The sequence below is a fragment of the Populus alba genome, chromosome 19 (assembly GCF_005239225.2).
Source record: "Populus alba chromosome 19, ASM523922v2, whole genome shotgun sequence".
Classification (NCBI taxonomy): domain Eukaryota; kingdom Viridiplantae; phylum Streptophyta; class Magnoliopsida; order Malpighiales; family Salicaceae; genus Populus; species Populus alba.
Genome location: NC_133302.1, coordinates 21,009,287 through 21,016,204, shown reverse-complemented (window position 1 = coordinate 21,016,204; position 6,918 = coordinate 21,009,287). Strand labels below are relative to the sequence as shown.

Genomic DNA, 6,918 nt, shown 5'->3' with positions numbered 1-6,918 from the left:
ATGTCTTGCCGAGTTACGCATTTGGGATGCGATCGAGTGTCAGAGTGACGAAGTTCTAGGTGGCCTGAGCAGTCTGGCAGGTGTCTCCAGGGGTTGTTTCTGTGAACAATATTGTTCATAGAACAGTTAGAATATTGATAGTAAGACAGATTAATAAGAAGAAAAGGAGAATACTAGGATTTTATTGAAAATTTATCTTAATTTTAAAACTTTAATACTGTGTAAGGCTTAAAAACTAAATTTATATTAAGTCATAACCAAGTTTGAAACCTACACAACACCATAGTAAAAAGAAAACTCTAATAACCATCTCTATGCAGAAATTTAAACCTGTTGATGAGACCCAACTCTTTTGAACTTACTATGCATCCCCTCAAATGATTTTATATGATAGAATGTACTTAGATAAAGAAATGAGAGCTTTTAGTGCTGCATTACCATCTCTCCGGCGCCGTTCCCAAGCAAATATTCCACTTCTATGCCCCACGGGTCGCACACCCGCATATGCTGTTCATGTTCCTCTTTTAAGGCATTAAACTTTCTGTCGCGCTCCAGCAATTCCTGTGCATGTTTCGCTTTCAAGGCATGAATCTCCTGTGCATGTTCCTCTTTTAAGGCACTCATCTTTTCCTCACCTGAGGCAGTCAACTGCAGCCAAAAGTGTGTTGACGAAGTTAATGGATATTATATGAGACAAGATGTAATTAGCCTTCTTTTGAGGAGTGTGTACTAATCATCTACATCTGCTTTCAAAGAGATCATGTACGTAGATTTCTAATTAAAGTTTATAAATGCAAGAATGAGAGTCATGAAATTTACTCATCAATAGCGTATAATAATATAATTTACTATGAAAGGTTCACAAATAATTTAGACCAAATGGATTCGAGACAGCAATTCATAGGGTGGGACACAAGAGACATGGACTCGTCCTGAGTAAATTAGCTGAATTAGAGAGTCAGTAAACAGAGATATTTACTTCCTCATGAAAATAATAATAACAATATGCATAATTTCAACATTTTCATTGATACGAGTCATGCTTCCCAACACTTAAGAGACGGTATTTTCATCTTTTTCTCAATAAATGTTTTGTTTTGAGTATATATCAAGATTCTGCCTTAATTAGACGGATAATATTATTATGATTTCTCAATACACACATACAATGTGTAGTTGTTTTGTGGAAAGATCAGTGTATAGAAGATGAAAGAGAAAATCCCACCTCTTCTAGTTCACGTATAGAATTATTCTGTCTATCTTGTATTATCCTCAAGCTGATAACTTCTTCTCCACGTTCCTTCAGTTTCCATCATCATCTCTGATCTGTGTTTTTCCTAGAAGACGCCAATTTGGATTCCTGAAGTATCCCATTCTCTTTTTCAAGTCGTTTGTCTCTTCCTGCAAATTAGATAGGAAAAGAAATGAATATGAGTTATGTATGAGGGAAAGAAAAATAAAGAAAATCACCACAATGGAGTACTAGAGAGGGGTAATTTTTGGCTGGCTACTTACCTTCTTTTTCGCACGGTGATCTCTGTCATATCCTGTTTGGATTTCTTCCCAGCTCTAGATGATGATGGTTGAACAGTCAACCTCGGCGCCGCTTATGACCAGAGCCTGCGTGTTTGAACGTGTTATACAATGAGCTGCTTTGGGGCAGGCATCCATGAACACTATTACAGTTAACTTCTTTCCTTCTTTTTCAATTATATTCCTGATTTAATCCCTAAACTAAGGTTATCTGTACAAATTGTTTTCCTGTAAAAATGGTCACTAACCTTGTTTTTTTGTATCTGTTTTGACTTGGAATTATAATTGAAAAAATAGCTAATAAACCAATTACAATGATATTATAATATTTAGGTTAGGTCAATTGCAATTAATATCCTCTCTAAGTGTAAGTGTATCTACACTCCCTACAAATCCAATATTTATCAATCATCCACCCATTGTTGCAAAATCAAACGGGCTTCCTCCCTTTTTCATCCGGACTTGGATCGATGAATTAATTATCTAATTGAATCAAGCGGATTAGGCAATTCAAGGACTTTGTTTGGGTTTGCAGAGGTAGTCAAAAGGCAACAAATGGGTTTCGCACGAAACCCAGGCATAAATTAAATAGGACTTAGCTTGAGCTGAAACAGTGAGAGAAATCAAAGATTATTCAACAGATCGGATGCTTAAAACATTTCCTTATTATATATCCATCCATCCAACTAGATCTAATCATGCATCTATGTATTTAGCCAAAAAAAACACGAGAACATATATCATTCAACTCCAAGAGATTTTAAGAAGTCTCAAAATCATGAAAGATTGAATGAATTTTTATTTTATAATATAGTCCTATAATATAGTCTCGAAATTATGAAAGATTAAATGGTTTATAAAATGAAAACTACTAGATATAACCACAATTATTTGACTTACTGGTGATACTTGGATCTTGAAGATCCTGAACCGAACTGGAATCCTCCTTCACTAAATTCCCTGCCATCTTCGAATCTCCTGAAGATATATAATTTCAGATTTTTTTTCTTTTTCTTTTTCTTTTTTTGAGGGGGAGGGAGAGGCTCCCCTTGATAAAGAATCCCTCTGGGCAAGGCCATGAAACAGCTAATCAAGGGATCCATCGACTTCTAAAGTAAAACGTTCGATATCGAAGGATTTAAATCGGAAATACTATTTGCATGGACCCACTTTTAAGCCAAGAGAGTTGCAAGCTGATAAGGTGATATTATAGAGACAAAGAGATAAACGTGGAAAGTGGTTTTCTAAAAAAAAAAATTAAAATTTTTTATGTTTGTTTTTTTATTAAAAAAATTAACCAGTAAAAAATACTTTTTTTATCAAAGAAAAATTTAATTTGATTTTCAGAAAAAATATTTTCCTTTTATTTTAGAGGGAAAATACTTTTCAGAAGTTATAAAAAAAAATTAGAAATATCATACTATTTGTTAATTATAACAAATTTGATCCTCAAACTATTGATTGCTATATATTTTATCTTGAATTTTTTTTTCCATTTCACCCCTTAGAATTTGATTTAATTTGATTTTTGTATTAACTTTGTCCTTATTTTTATGATTTATGATTGTTATTTTTTTCTCTTATTATTTTTTAATTAAAATTTTTTATGTATCAAATTTGTTCTCATTCTTTTGATTGTTAATTATTTTATTTGAAATAATTTATAAAATTGTAATTATTATTATTTTAATTTTTATCATCTTTCAATTTTTTTATTTGTTAGATTTGATCACTATTATTTTGATTGTTATTTATTTTATTTAAGATAATTTATGAAATTTTTTTTTCTCAATTTCATTCTCATTCAACCTTTTAATTTGTAAGATTTGTTTTTTATTATTTTTAATAAACTTGAAAAAAAAATATTAATAAGTTATTTTTCCAATTCATTTTTCATGACATAACCAAACACTAGAAAATATTTTCAAACTTATTTTCCACGACTAGCCAAGGAGCTATGACAGTAGACACAAGAGAAGAAAGATGATTATGAATTGTCATGAATTAATGAATGTTAAACTTGTCGCACGTGTGCGGCGTCGCGGCAAAATTATGTTCCACTTTAAATTTAAAAATGTATCTATAACTATCTGGAAACTATGGAAAGACAAGAAATTCTTGTCTTTTATCGGTGGGAAATGGAATGGGAGTCGCCACCTAGTATTTTGGTCACTAGGAACCCTAATTGGTCTCAGAGATCGGGTACGGGGACTGATTGCATAAATGGAAGGTATTAACAACCCAAATACGCCTTACCTAAGGTACGCTGCATTGTTTGATAAAAAGCTAAGGTGTTATCATATTTCAATTGTTGGTCTATTTACGGTTCAAGAAAAGTCATCCTCAATAAGGAGGTCCTTATCTTATCGGGTAAAATCGTAACCGTTCTAACGTCTATATAAAAACTATATTTTTAATATCAGGAATACGTTTTACGTATAAATTCATAATCCCCAATACTAAAAGAAGAAAAAATGATTTTTTTAGATTTTTTGAAATATTGGCATAGTTCTCATGGTTCTAACAAACATGTTGTTAAAGCCAAAATGCATGCTAATACATATATTTTTTTTGAAATTTCTTTTGTTGTATGAAAAAATATGATGTGATGATTTTTTCTTTATTTTGGAGAGACTAGGCCGTATGTATTAAAACAAAAACATTTTTTTTATATATATATATTTTTGATGTCTTGACGATAATCAAGTATTTTAATACTGGATTTGTATCTTTACGGTATAAAAATACAAACCAATATTAAGCCATTTTGATAAAAATATGCGAAAAATCAACAATAGTTTTTAAGGATTTTTTCAGAATTTTTGAAAGCAAAACATTTTTTTATTTTTTAAATTTTTTTGATGTTTTGAAAGAAAACCAGGTATTTTAATATTGGATTTGTATCTTTGCGGTATAAAAATACAAACCAATATTAAGCAATTTTGATAAAAATATGTAGGAAAATCAATAATATTTTTCAAGGATTTTTCAAAAAAAAATTTTTTTGGATATATATCTATATATATAAATAATATTAAAATATTATAATAAATAATATAAATATTAGGTGGGCTGGGCTGGGCCGACCCAACTAACTGGGCTGGACTCAGCCCCAAAAGGGTTGGGCCGATCTTGGCCCAGCTGTTCACTCTGCTTCTTTGATTCTGGGCCAGACCCGGCCCAGACATGAAGGCTAGGCCAGAATTAGCCTGGCCGAGAAAAAAAGGGAGCCCAACAGTGCTTGGCCAGCACCAGCCTGGCCCAACATCCAAAATCCAACCGGGGGGGATTATTTCCCCCCTCCCATCCTCCTGCATGTAGAACGAATGTTCTACATGCAGGGGAAACGCATAAAAGAAAAATAAATGCAGGGGGGAAGAAGAGCTTACCTGGCGCGGAGGAGGCGGTGTCTTGCTGGTCGGACTGCTTCGCTGGTGGTGCTGTGGTGGAGGCCGGTGGCGGTGTCGTGGTTCACGGACGACGACTCCCAGCAGCAATGCTACTGTTTCAAGTGGCGGAGGGAGAGGTTATTGCTCTTCCCTTCTCCTCCATGTGCCTTCCTCTTCTTTCGTTTTCGGTGGTTTCCCTTTATCCTCCCGGTTTGTTTTCAAGTTTCCTCCCCGTTTCAAGCTTTTCCTCCCTCTCAGTTTGGGTTTGCTAGTGGTTCTTTCTCTCCTTTTTCAGTTCGTTTGTTTTATTTCTCTGCATTTTTTTTTCCTTCCTTCGGTTCGTTCCCCCCCTCTCTTTCCGGTGTTGGATGGTATTTATAGGGCAAAGGGAGCGGGGGCCTCCCTATCGCCGCCCTATCGCTGTGCATGGGGAGCGGCCACTTCCTGCCTTACCGCAACGCCAGACGAGGTGGCCAATGGGTGTAGCTGGCAGGGTGCGACTCTCGGGGTCTCATCAATGAAGGGGTATTGGGCTTCGGGTTTTGACAAAAGCATGCGGAGAGAGAGAGGCATGAAGGATTAAAGAACAAACAAAAGCTTATTTCTTCCCCTGTTGCGTGTCCAGGGGAAGAAGAAGGAGGAACAATGTCGCTCAAAACGACACTATTCTGTTCTCTCTTTGTTTTTTTTTTTTCAACATGAAACGACGTCGTTTTGGACAAAACGCGTCGTTTCATTTACTTATGGCGCCAACACGTCAATCTTCCAAATCAGTCCTTAATTATTTCAATTGCATCTCTGACAACTTCAATCTCCGCCCTTATAGTTGGCCGCCTTTCCAATTTGATCCTTGGTTTCGGATTTCCTCAATTAAGTCCCTAATTGGCCATTAAACTTAAATATTTATGCAATTAAGCCCCTGATTTGACCAAATCAACTCTTAAAAATTATAATCTAACCCCGGAACTTTAATTTCTTCCAATTAAAGCCTAAATTGACTTAAAAATCTATTTTTCTTGCAATCAAACCCTCTATAAATTCAATTAAACCTTCAATAAAATCCAATTAAGTCTATTATGGAATGTTATTATGTATATATATATTTATCTTGTATTTACCATATATAGATTCTGATCATGTGTAGTATACTACATGGTTAGTATCATGTACAACCCTACATCTATATATATATATATATATATATATATATATATATATATATATATATATATATATATATATATATACGGGAGTGTTGCATACATTTAACACAGCCTCCATAATATTCTCCAATTCTCCTTCTCCCTTAACTTCAACTTGGTATCAGAGATTATACTCAAAAGAGTTTCCATCGGTGCCTTCCTCTTCTTCTCATGGATTCTACTACAACACAATCTTCTTCTCCTCTTACAGCAAACATGCCAGCTGCAGCATCCTCTGTTCTCCCTGCTAATTCTTCACATATGCAACCTGCGTCAGGTTTTTCAACGGCTCCTCCACCTGGATTTTTTGCTTCTGCACTTCCTTCTCTTGGATGCAGCTTTCCTCTAACAATGGCAGCAATACCTTCCTCTGCACCGATTGTTTCGGTACTGCCTGGACTCCCCTCTACAGCGTCAATTATTCCCAACACACATCTTCATGGTGCTGCCGTAGTCCCTCTCTCAAATACTCATCAGGTTATCTCCTTGAAACTGACCACCAATAACTATTTATACTGGAGAATGCAAATAAAACCATATTTGTTGGGTCAAGGTGTGTATGCTTTTGTGGATGGATCCTATCCTTGTCTTGCACTTTACGTTACTGCCACCGATACAGCAGCCCCTGGAATAAATCCATTCTTTCTCTCATGGAAGCAGCAAGACCAATTAATTATGAGTGCGTTCCTCTCTTCTTTATCTACTGAAATTCTACATCTTGTGGTTGACTGTGACACATCTCATAGCATATGGCAGACACTTGAAAAATCCTTTGCTTCACCGTCACATTCAAG

At 35.1% G+C, this 6,918-nt stretch overlaps 1 long non-coding RNA gene across 1 annotated transcript; it reads right to left on the bottom strand.

Annotated features, from left to right (window-relative positions):
* Window positions 1–1,329: 1,329 nt before the first annotated feature.
* On the bottom strand, window positions 1,330–2,705 carry LOC140955175 (uncharacterized). Its single transcript, XR_012168933.1, has 3 exons — window positions 2,434–2,705; window positions 1,516–1,620; window positions 1,330–1,401 (listed from the first exon to the last, which is right to left on the bottom strand). It is a non-coding gene; the product is annotated as an uncharacterized lncRNA (long non-coding RNA).
* Window positions 2,706–6,918: the final 4,213 nt, after the last annotated feature.